General features: G+C 34.6%; 1 protein-coding gene across 1 annotated transcript in view; it reads right to left on the minus strand.

Moving 5' to 3' along the window:
• LOC113230561 overlaps positions 1 to 13,121 on the minus strand; it is a 194,637-nt gene that overhangs the window by 90,416 nt on the left and 91,100 nt on the right. The window lies entirely within an intron of this gene.

Genomic DNA, 13,121 nt, shown 5'->3' on the forward strand with positions numbered 1-13,121 from the left:
GATATTGATGATTTTATTTGTCATGAATGTGATCAGAATTAGTTTTTTAGGTTACCTTTTGACTGAAAATAATTATTAAGACTGATTGCTGCCACCAAATTATAAGAATAAGTGTATAATTTAAAAAAAGTTAAGAAAGACCAATAAGTTTGATTGTTAAAATGTTTAATTTTGTTAAAAAATTATGTTAACTGTGCAATGAATGTTTAAGAATATGTTTTTTTCTTCTTTATAAGAAGTACAACTGTCTTTATAATATAACTTAATTTTGTAATGTTTAAGTGAATACATTTGCGGTTTAAGCGCTAAAATATTTTTATTTTCCTCTTTAAAAAACAATAGTCAACTCTCCCTAGACCCCGGTTCGAGTGTCCCTTAGGATGGGGAGAGTTGATTCATATCCCATTTTTTATTAAAATATGTATACTACTTTACAGTATTATAAATATTGAAAAAGTAATGAAGCAGAAGTTGGCTAAATAAATAAGCTAATCTTCAAATGATAACTGAATCTCTACACCCCATCTATAAGAAAATATGATACTTTATATAAAAAGTGGTTCAAGTCTCCCGGACTTCCCCTACACTCTTAAACCTAAACAGATTTGTCTGAGAGTTGCAACTCCTCTAACAATAACTTCTACTATACAATTTTACGTAATATACCGACATTTTTTTTTTAATTTTTTTTAAATTCATTTATTCAAAGAAGTTTATACATTTACAACAATACATCTCCCGCCAAACTGGAAACAGATTTCAAATCGTAGATAGCAGTGGCATGTTTGTTTGGACAAAGCCCTAACTTAATAATTTTTATTAATAAAACTGCCTCCGTGGCCGACCGGTTCCCATGCCGGACTGAAATATTTGTATGACCTACATTTATTTCTTTCGTGAGTTTGGGTGTAATTTATGGTTGTCTATGTGTGGATCCATGGCACTCGCGACACAGGGTTTCCCTAGCACGGGGTTATGTTGAGTGCGACAAAAAAAAATAAAAATAATAATGTGTCACTTAATCGCACCAATTACATGGTCTCAATGCAGGGAATTCCCTTTACTATACGTACCAGGGCAACGGAATTCACTTCGGTGCCAGAACACCCAGACAAGAAACAATTGAGAAAAGATTTTATCAAATTCCTCAAAAGTTACTCAACTCCAGTAATAGTAAAAGTGAAGAATACATTGAATACTAGACAGTATGCGCTGAGATAACACAACGTACCTCCAAGCAATAACTAAGCGGCGGAAAGATACCGCACAATAAATTAATATAGTATTATTATTGATAACTTAAAGGCCAAACGTTAATTAATGAATAAGTAAAACAAACATCAGACCCCAAGCAGATATGACGCGTATTTATAACAGCTACTTATCAGAGCATATGTAAAAAATATTTCCTTTGGATTTTATTTTCGGCTTACGAAAGTAAACATTTGCATTGCAATCTGGAACATTCTTATCAAATATTTTAATTGTTCTATTTCCATGCGCTGATACTGTTTTATATTATTTCCTGCACAATACTTGTGAATCACGATAACATTGCATGATTGAATGGTGACGAATAAAAATAATATGTTTTGGAGAACTGAGATGTCTTTCTTTTATGCATTTTTTAAAAATATTTATTTATTTAGGACTTTTTTTATATGATAGGTAGGAAGTGATGGCACGAACAAATCATGCGCTTGCTATATAGTAAGCGACACGTCTGTCCATTGCGTTGCCGCTCAGAGCTTAAAATGTCAAAGATCTGAGGAGCAATGACACTGCGACTGTCGCCCCGAGACGTAAGTTGACAAGTCCCATGTGCCTGTAATTTTATCAGCACCCTCAGCGCCCAGTTAAAGATTTCGCACGGGCATCGCGCGGCGACCGCCCAGTTACCACGCCTTCGTGTACATTAATGGTGAATATGAACTCTATTTACTAGGCAACAACATTTAAATTCCTCTGCATTATTCAACCGCGCGGTCTCCGCGCGAGTCCTCGCGAAGACCAAATTCAAGCCAGCGTCACGCGCGTGCCCGAGACGCTCATTTAAGTTAAACGTAAAAGCTAAATAATAGACAAATAGATAGTATCATATCGCGTTAATGAAATAAATCCCTTTATACGGATACGATCAAAGTGAATGTGAGAACGAATACAAAGTAATCAATCACCCAACATTAAAGAAATTACGAACAACCACCATAACCAACGAGGTGTTGAAAATTTATAAAGATGATCGAGTGTACAACGGTTATTATTCGTTTAGTTCACTGTTGAGCATGAATATTGCAAATGGGCATGAAACCTTTGGTACTTACTTAGACGGTATTGTGATGTTGACTGACGTAAATTGATCAATTTCTTTGTGGTCGAAGTACAGTACTAGTACATTATATAAGACCACTTTTCGGTGTTTCACTTACCACTCTCATCATAATTTATGTTTCAACTCATATTACCCCACATTTGGCTATTCTCACTTCGTTGAGCGTGCGTACCATGCACTATATAAATCTTTACAAACTTACTATTGTTGTTGTTTTACATCAAAAACTCATCAAAAAGGTGTCCCATTGGGAGTTCACATTATGGCCTAACCTTAACGAAAAGAATGCTCGATCCACATCAATTTACTTACAAGTACAAACAAAAAGACTGTAACAATCTAATAATAAAATGATATAAAAAGTACAATCAGTATAAAACATTCCCTCCTAAACTTACCCCCAAAAAGTCCTATATACGTAAATGATTTAAAAACAGTAAACCACGTGAAGTTTGAGTTTTATATGAGGATAATCTGTGAGCACACCCTTTCGTTTTGATAATTTTGATGGGAATAATGACGGAACAAACCAACATAAGAACAGTGGATGGAAAAAGGATTTTTTCAATCAAAAGAATCCAAAATTTTAAGAATTTTTAAGAGGTGGGATGACGATGAAGGGGTCAGCATCATTACAACACTATCATTTTAATAGTATAAACTGATACCTTATCTATTAATAGCATTATTAACCTATTTTATCCTATCGAGTTCTTAGGTTTTCGCTATTGTTACACATTGGAAATGAAACTGTTTTACAGTTCTAAAACGCGTATATTTCGCACTCTTCGTGTCATAAGGCCACGCCTGCAAAACAACAATTTTCAGAGGTGTAATGATTCCACGAAAGAAATAAGTCGATGACTTTTAAAAACTCAAATAGGCGAGTTTTAAATTTCACATAGACATAATTTGTTTCATATTATTTATTTTTTATATTGAATGGATATTCAATTATTTATATGTGACATTACTCCACTAGTTTGTACAAAGATCGAACAGTCAGAAAAAAATCCTTCGATCGGGCCGGATTCGTTTTTTTTTATATTAATTCCTACTTGGTACTTGGTACTTGGTGTAACGGGCTGGTGTCCGCAACTCGACGACAAGGCGCTTATTTTGCGTGTATTAATTTCTAATTCGTATTATTTTTATGATTTTCATGTGATAAAAACACTTTTCACATACTATCACATGTGCCTTATTGGCAAAAGTACAATTTGTTATTACTGGTCCTGACTGTCAGCCGTGACCATGGAACCTGTAAAGTGCCCGAAACGATCGTTTGTCTGAAAAAATTTACTCGATTTAGATCCGAAAAAGTGTCATTTCTATTTTATCCTTTTAAATATTCCTAATTTTCAGTGACGGATATAGACTTATAAGATGCGACGCGTCTGTTTAAAGGCAAAACCACATAAATGATATTTTCCACAAAAGTCTTTAATTTATATAGGTATGGTAAGAAAATCTCTATCTTTCTGCACGTCAAACTCAATAACAAAAAGCTGTGAACCCAATAAGAGTTTTATCTGCAAAAAGATGCTGATTTTCTTACGACAGGTACATAATTTGAAGATTTTTTTGTGGAAAATGTCAGTTATGTGGTTTTACCTTTAAACAGACGCGACGTATTTATATTAAAAACCATATTATGTGCGCTGTTGATGAGACCTTTAGTATAATTTAATTTTATGCCATCGTGTATTACGAAAAGTCGATTAATTCTTAACGAATCCGAAAATAATGTTCAATACAAAGTCCGTTAAAGTCGGCTATCAAACTAAATCATCTTCAAAGAGTCATCATACTTAATTATTACACAAAAGAACATTATACACATACAAATGTCAGATCAAGATACAAGTGTCGATCTATGATCAAAAACAACAATACCAAGAATGCGTGCTCTAAATACTTCAGGAACAATAGCGAGTCATCAGCATCACTACAACTTCAAACGTCAAAATTTGATGGACGTATCAAGGCTTCTGTGCAAGAGACACGGCTGAGGCGGAGTCGCCGTCAGCAGGCAGCTTTGGCGCCACATGTCTCCTTACAATGACATGTTGCAATCAAATGGCACCCTGATAATCTCACCGGGCGACATTCACACTTCTAGTTTAAGGCTGGGGTCAGATCTCTGCCGCGGGCGAATGCCATACTACAACAGCATTGTGATGAGCTCCATAATTAGAGACACGCGTGCCGTGTTGCCGTTGCCGAGTCATAAGTGAGCGGAAAATTGTTAATTGAAGGCTCGAGATTGATGAGCTGACATAACTTGTGAAAGTGTTGTTAATTTTGCTGATTATTTTATTAACTTTGCACAATAACAAATCCTTTCGCTAATCGTAGTAAGAAAAGGTAAAAAAAATGTATTTAGCTAAATTTTACTTCACGAATATTATTCTGTAAGTGACAGGTAAAGAATATCAAGCGCCAAATAGTGATTTTTACTACAGAGCGTTTTAAAGATAATGAGGCTTTTAATTAGGCATTTCAAATCAATGTTAAGGTCAAATAAAATATGTCAAATAAAAAAACAAACTACGAGAGGACTTAATGTATTTTACCATTGTGTGATTTTCAACATTCTACCTCTAAAGTAACGTTTGTATAAAATGTCTGAATTCCAAAATATGGAGTTAAAGTCCTTTAGACCTCACTTACATTAGTGTTTACACTTTTAAATTTCGTGTTGCATTATAACTAACATTTCAAAGGGAACAAACGTTATTAAACAATTTAATAGGTAATTGCACGGCTAGCTATTATCCCGACGCTGACGTTTCAGTCAGAGTTAGAAGTCCTAGCATGACAGAGCGCGACTTACGCGAGAGCGACATACAGGGCGGGATCTTTATGTGAGAATAGCAGTATCACTCTCTTGTGTTAGCCCTACAGGTTGTTTACCAGAATCAGCCCCTGACCAACGCCAGTGAAATCTGGGCGCTAATTAGTAAATTATATTTGCCAAATAGACCGGTTATAGCCTAGTGAGCCTAGCCTGTGAGAAGTTGACGATTCGAATACCTAAGGCAGCACGTACCTAAGAAGTAATTTATATAATTAGTAATTTGTGATAGCCGAAACGACCCGGAACAGCATCACGGACCACCTCGATAGTATAACCCTTTCAAACAAAAAAGAATTTTTAAAATTGGTCCGCAATTGACGGAGAAATCGGTAAATACATGGACTATAAAATTACAATTATAAATATAATAAATAAAATTTGAGGATTTCCCTCAATCCTCTCATCAGATTCTGACTTGGTGACAATGAGACCACCACAAGAGTGCACCCTTACAAATAAAAAAGAATTTTCAAAATCGGTCCACAAATGACGGAGTGATTTGAAAACATGCATACAGTCGAACGAATAACCTCCTCCTTTTTTAAGTTGGTTAACAATAGTACATAGCTATGTTATGCACCGCTTGTTTATGTTCTGAACACAGCTCTCCGGTTGACGGTGGAGAATGCCTAATGGTCTAAGTCCGCCATTTGTACTGTATAGTGTGTTATGAAGTTTAAATAAATAATTACTCGTAAAACTGTTTTCTAGCAATACCCCGGGCTAACTGTGGAGGAAAACATCATGATGAAACATATACGTCGACGAAGACTCACAACCCTTGAAAAACGTGAACTTAGAAGTTACCAAACCGCATTGGACCAGTGTGGCGGAGTACGGAATAAGTCTCTTCAGATAAGAGCCGTGTCCATGGGTTTATGATGACGATTCATCAAATATCATCATTTCAAAAACCATGCTTTACAGTATACTACCAAGAACCGAAAAACCCCTTCATATGATTAACTCTATCGATAGGGAAACCATATTTAATAGCTACCTCAACGACATGGTTTCCCTTAGGATTGTGTTAACCGATCATTTGGAAATCCTTTCGAATAAGGTTAACTAATTACTTCCAATGCGCTTTTTGTTGGTAACATATACATCAATACCATTTACCATTAACTAGGTGTTACCTGGTGTTACCACTTCTAACATACAACACGAGAGATGCTATATTTCTTGTGTTAAGATATGACGCCAATATTAGTTAATTGTTTTTTGCGTTCTATAAACACTTAGACGGGAAACACTATTGAGGGCTTTCGTTGTCGGTAATAACCCGAATTAACTGAATCAGTTTGGTTAAGCACTTCGTTGGAGTAAGTCGAAGACAAATATACCGAATCGACTGTGTTTGTGAAAACAAGTCTATCAAATACCCGATGGAATACCTTATAATGGTAAGCGGTGTAGGTCCTTGTATACTGCAGGCAATTTACATATGATTGCGACATTAAAATTGATTTTATTGACTTCGAAATGCAATTAATTACTAAATGTCTTAAATATTTGTTTACAAGTTTTCAACTATACGTAAATTAAAACATCATGTCTTTGATTAAATAACATTTTTGTCTTCCTAACGGAGCCGCACATTAAAATGTACATAATATGTGAAATGATTCAGACAGAGACAATATTGTTCCTATGATCACGTCGCCCAGTTACATTATAATGCAAATATTCACATTTTGCGCTATATATACTTGTACTATACGAGTATGACCATAATGGTATCTAGAAAAATATTGGGCTTTGTATATTTTTTTTGTATATTGGGCTTTCAAAACTTTTCCCGTTCTAGTTTGCTGGGAAGTTATACTAACCTGGTATGTTTTTTATTTGTCTTTGATCAAATAACATTTCTATTGTAATGGTACATGTTACGACTATATAGAGGTACTATCGCAGACCATAATTTACAAAAAGCAATTTACATAGTAAATTGACCATTTACAAAGACACCTTCAAAATTAACCTAACCTAACCTAGCCTAGTCCTAAATATGTAAGTCTTGCTAATTATATTACCACAAATATGTAAATTTAATTAAATCATTTGATCCTGGTCGGTACCAATTACATGCGAATATGTAAACACATGAAGTTCATCATCTTGAAATTTGGAAGGTTTTTTCTTTGTCTATTGTTATATATATTAAAAAAAATACTGTATCTCGTATGCTTTCCATTATTACTAATCCGATTGCGATACTTTTTCGTGAGTTTTTACGACTGCAAAAGTTTGTAAAGTATTTTTAATAGCAGTAGAGCTCTTGTGAATGAGTTCGTCCAGGAAAAGGAGAGTACTACCACCTGACCCATTTCTACCGCCAAGCGGTAATACTAACATTACTGCGTTCCAGTTTTGAAGGGTAAAGGTGCTGATGAACAGGCACATGAGATTTGTCAACTTATGTCTCAGGGTGACGGGCGCAGTGGCAGTGCCCCTCAATCTTTGCGATTTAAGGCTCTAAGTGGCACTGCAACTTTTACGAATAGGCGTGTCGCTTACCTTCAGACGCACGACATCTTCGTTTCGTCGCTTTTTGACCATTTTAAAATATCAGCTAGGCCAGTTGTTTAAAAAAATGTGTCTACAGCCGAAAAGGCCATTCAGAAGCACTTCTCCATTTATGACTTTCTCTTGTTTCTACAAATGCGTCTACCATCGACAGAACTAAAAGACAAGCAGTTTTGTCTTTACGTAGAAATGTAACGAATGTCGGATACTACTACTACTCGTGGTGCCATAATAAAGAACGACACAGACAAAGGCTTAGGAATAAAATTTCACCGTTTAGTTAACTCAAGATCTGGCAATTTGCTTTATATTTCAAACTAAAGACTTGGTTTTGCCTTTAAACTAATTTTATAGAAGAAAAATTTCTATCTAAGATCTGGCAGTATGGCTTAGACGCCCTAGCCTGTTCCGGCAGACGAAAAAAAATATTACTCATTTAATTATATTATTTTGGGGAGTTTCAAAATGGCCACCGTAAAGACATAAAGATTTTCCGCCAAAAAGTCAGGCAATTTAATTATTGAAGAAAAATTAAAATTTAAAATCTGTCAATATTGCCAATTAGACGCCGTACACAATGCCCCGAAGGACGAAAAATTTTATTACTCAATTATTTTAGGTCAATTCAGACAAATTGGCCGAGCAGTGAATATGTATTGCTGATTTTTTTAGGACAATACATGACGATTTCCCGCGAAAATCTGTCAAAATATTAAATGATTGAAGAAAAATTAGATTATAAGATCTGGTAGTATTACTAATTAGACGCCTCAGACCCGAAGGATGAAAAATTCAGATGGCTCGCGGCTCTTTTGGTCAATTCTTGCTATTGTATAAATCTATTTTAATCTGTAATAAAATTTAAATATGCATTAAGAAAGAAAATAATATTAACACATTTAAAAATAAATTAAATCAATATCTCATCCAAAAATCCAGCTATTCTATTAATTTCCAACTGCAAAAAAAGTCACAACTCATAGAAAGCTCACGTCGTTCTCGTTTATTAATTATGAATCTTAATAATTTATAACATTTCGTTTCTTAATTATTTTTGCTATACCCTGATTGGGTCACGTACTATGCCAAATTTTACTATGAGATCTTTTTAATGTAATACTTGTGGACTATGGAAATAAGTAAGTAAATATTTTATGTGATCTGTGGTAAGTATAAATATTACGCCCAAAAATATGCTTATGACAATCCGTGATAACAAAAATTTTTTATTCTTCACAATACAGGTTTTATAGTTTTAATTGTTACCACAAGCTCCATTCGTCCATAAGCTTGTCAAATTTTGACTACGTGGGAACGAAAGGCGGTGCATCAATCAACTCTTGCGCAATGCTGTCACGGACGGCCGTTCATGGGTATCAATATGTGCAAATTGTTTCAAATGGATCCTTGATTGGATGCGAAAATTGTTCGAGCAAACAAGTATATTTGGTTTTTTTGCGAAGTTTTTGTTAGTTTATTATCTTTTCGTAATTTTTAATACGACACCAGCATTAACACTACGCTAACTCGAGTATTGTCGATTTTGAGCTTTTAATTCCAAATTACTCAGCTAATTTAAATTAAATTAAAATAATAATATAACAAATAATAATCGTATATTAATAAGCTAAGATGAAGAACTTGCAGTTTTTAATATTTCAATCCTAAGGTTGCCTTGAAGAAATTGCTACTTATCAATAAGGCCGCTTGTTGTACATTAGCTTACTCTGTGATACTCACGTTACTGTTCCGTGTTGTCATTGTAATTTTTAATGTGCAATAAAGAATATTCCATTCATTGTAAGATAATGGTAAGATATTACGTAAATTTGTTTTATATAACAATGCTATTTTCACATCTTTAATACTTCAATCAATAATCCAATAATACAAGCTACATAAAAAAGTATATATAATAATTATTTTATTTATATAATAAGTATATAAGTAAGTAACGATCTCGTGGTGATTTATAACCTTTTCCTAACCTCAACATTAAATATTAATACTTACTGCAAATTGAAAAGATTATTAATAGACAAACAACGCACACACTCAACATAGCCCCGCACTAGGGAAACCCTGTGTCGCGGGTGCCATGGACACACATAGATAACCACAAATTACATCCAAACTCACGAGAGAAATAAATGTAGGTCATACATATATTTCTCCCGGCCCGGGAATCGAACCTGGGACCTCTGCATGGCAGTCCGGCATGGTAACCGTTCGGCCACGGTTTCAGTTAAACATATTTACTCTGTTTTCAGCGCCTCATTATCAGAGTGATTTTATAAAGTTATTATCACTACGTGTCTGTTACTTATTAATAGAACACAGATAAACAAATTGTAAATATGTAAACAAGTTGTTGACCACTTCTATTAATACTCGTAATCTTTTGTTGGCATGTCAACTGTGGAACGGTGTCTTTATTATTTTGTACCCGCAAAGTCTACATTATCTTGCATATTTATCCGGAAATACCGTTTGCTAGAACGTTTCAACATCGAAATTACATATGTAAACACCCAATCTCTCCAATTATAGCAGTAAATCATAATATAATCGGCAGCCACAATAAAAACAAATGTTTTATGATATAGAACCATTTATATGAAAAGTAGAAAAGTAGCCTGCTTGTCGGTTTTCTATCGGATACATTCAGGGAGCGTGCGTAGGAACTTTTAAATTTAGTTTCACCCTCATCGTTTCTCCTTCGATCGACTAGAAGGCCCAGAACACTCCATCCTTATGTCATTGATATGCCACCTATTCGCATTAAGCGCTTTGCTTCTTCCTTTCTGATGCGTACGGCAAAAGTTGTAATACCAATCTAACCTAGTAATATTATATAACTTGGCCCTTTCGGGGTAAGCCTATCTCACGTTTTTAATACTTAAGTAGGGAGTGTTGTAGTTAGTTGTACCTGTTTTTTTTATACCCTTTTCTTCTTACAGCCTTCCTTTTGTCTTTCGACTTTACATATGCAATAAATTATTTGGACCGTAGTATTCTATTTAATTTACATTAGCGGTTTACAATCTATAATTTTTTTTTATTCAGTCGAATTGAGAACCTTTTGAAGTCGGTTAAATATAATAAAACTTGTACGTTTCTATGCAACGTTTTTTAAACCATGGTGAAAATGCTTTCTATGATAGAAATCACATCCGTGCATAAACGCGTGAGAAATCATATCCGTTCATATTTATGGCCATAGCAGTAAATACTTTCTGCTACATTTCTTCGTACACAAACAGAAGACAATGCCACGTAAAGTACATAGAGATTGCAGATAAAATGCTCAAGTTATACAACACACGCAATTCCTAGTTGCATGAAACATTGAATTTTACGATAGCTGTTTAGTTGTTACGTGTTTTGGTATATTAAGTACTTAGTAAGTAGAGATCTAATTAAGTACCTATTTTTATAAGTAGGCAATCTATGAAAATTTTAGCCACAGTAGAACTCCTTGTGAAACAATTAGTCCATGGATGTACTGTCACCGTTTCTGCCGCCAAGCAGTAATGTGAGCATTACTGCGTTCCGGCTTTGAAGGATAAGGGTGTTGGTGAAACTACACGCAAACAAATATTTAAGAATCTCCTCCTTATTTTGAAGTGGGTTGAAAGCACTAAGCAAATATATAAAAGTAGGGTATCATCAACAATCACGTGATGTATCAACGTGACATTTGGGCATTTCTCATCTAACTGTGTCTATAAGTACATAACTGTTGCGAAAGCAACAGAATTTTGTAGAAAAATTTAATATAACTTTCAAAGCATTAACTAAACGCTCGTCAAGGGCACATTACGTAGGCACCTTTTTTGTACCAATCAACTAACACCACATACATATTATTTCACCCCTACCACAATTTAACGAATTTTTGTATGAATTTAATAAGGTCAAAAAGGACGTTCACCTTTGAATTGTACTTCTGTAAGAATCAAATTCAGAGTGATAGTAATATTTAAAAGTATCAGTGCACCAGGTTAATGTTTTGTCTATGTAGTTTACAACAGTTATCTATTTAATATATTTTATTATACACCAACGATATTTTAAATTTATTAGAGAATCTAAAAAACCAACTTCTAAGTTGCAATTGCACTTGGTTGCAGCAAAGTCGCAAGAAGCGGGTCATAAGGTGAAACTTTTAATTACCTGGATTGCAGTCGCTATGCAAATTTAATTATCTTTTTATTGCATTTTGCCTTGTCTTGAAACGCGTTAGTTATTCTTGCGGCAAGACAATTCTTTTTTTTTTCTAATGTCAATACATTACACTGAACTTGTAACTAAAACAACTGCCTCCGTGGCCGAACGGTTACCATGCCGGAATGCCACGCAGAGGTCCCAGGTTTGATTCCCGGGCCGGCAGAAATATTTGTATGGCCTATTTATTTCTCTCGTGAGTTTGGGTATGATTTGTGGTTGTCTATGTGTGTGTCCATGCCACCAGCGACACAGAGTTTCTCTAGCGCGGGGCTATGTTGAATGTGTACGTTTATTATTATATTAAATAAAATATTAAATAAAATAAATTATATAGTTGCTAAACCTAGATATAGTAACATAACAACATAGTATGTGTCTATTATATATTAAAAAAAAACATAGTTACGAGTAGTGAATGGTTGTTTTTAACGTTATACTACAATGTACCCAACCCGAGGATGTCGTAGGGTACAACCATCGAGTATATAACCAGACATAGAGACGAAATACCATTTAATTTGTTTGAAAACTATTCTGCCAATTCATTACGTACATACTGCGCTCCGATTGGCCACTCCGAATTCGAAATAATTGACGGGCGTCGTCACTTCTATCTCTTCGAATAAACCAGTTTAACCAGAGCTTTGCTATAATGGACAACAATTTAAAAATTTCATAGTTAATATTTAATTACCGATGAAATGTGATTCCGTTTGTTTCGTAATTAGATGTTTTGCTGTTTTTCTCACGCCACCGAATGGTACAGCCCTCATAGATAGAGATATTATCTTTATTACAATAAATACAGAATATTTTTGAAATATACGGAGACGTACACACATGTCAGTTGTTGGCGCTGTACTATTTCAGCTTTCTAATTTGTGATTTTAGTTTAAACGAGAATTGATATTTAAAAGTGATAAGGCCCATTTGCCTGATGAGTTGCCAGAAATGGATGGCACTTGTTTCGTCTCTATTTCTGATTATATGCTCGATGGGTACAACTAAGTGTTGTATACAGTTGGCGTAAAATAAGGGCACAACGTTTGTCTACTAGTGAACGCAGAGAAACTTTTCTCTTGATTACTGACTATGATACTATTATAGCATTAGTGCGCTGCTGGATGATCACCCGTGCGCCTGTATAGTTGACTCGCGTAATTTTTGACC

The sequence above is a fragment of the Hyposmocoma kahamanoa genome, unplaced genomic scaffold (genome assembly GCF_003589595.1).
Source record: "Hyposmocoma kahamanoa isolate Upper Pololo Valley unplaced genomic scaffold, ASM358959v1 63, whole genome shotgun sequence".
Classification (NCBI taxonomy): Eukaryota; Metazoa; Arthropoda; class Insecta; order Lepidoptera; family Cosmopterigidae; genus Hyposmocoma; species Hyposmocoma kahamanoa.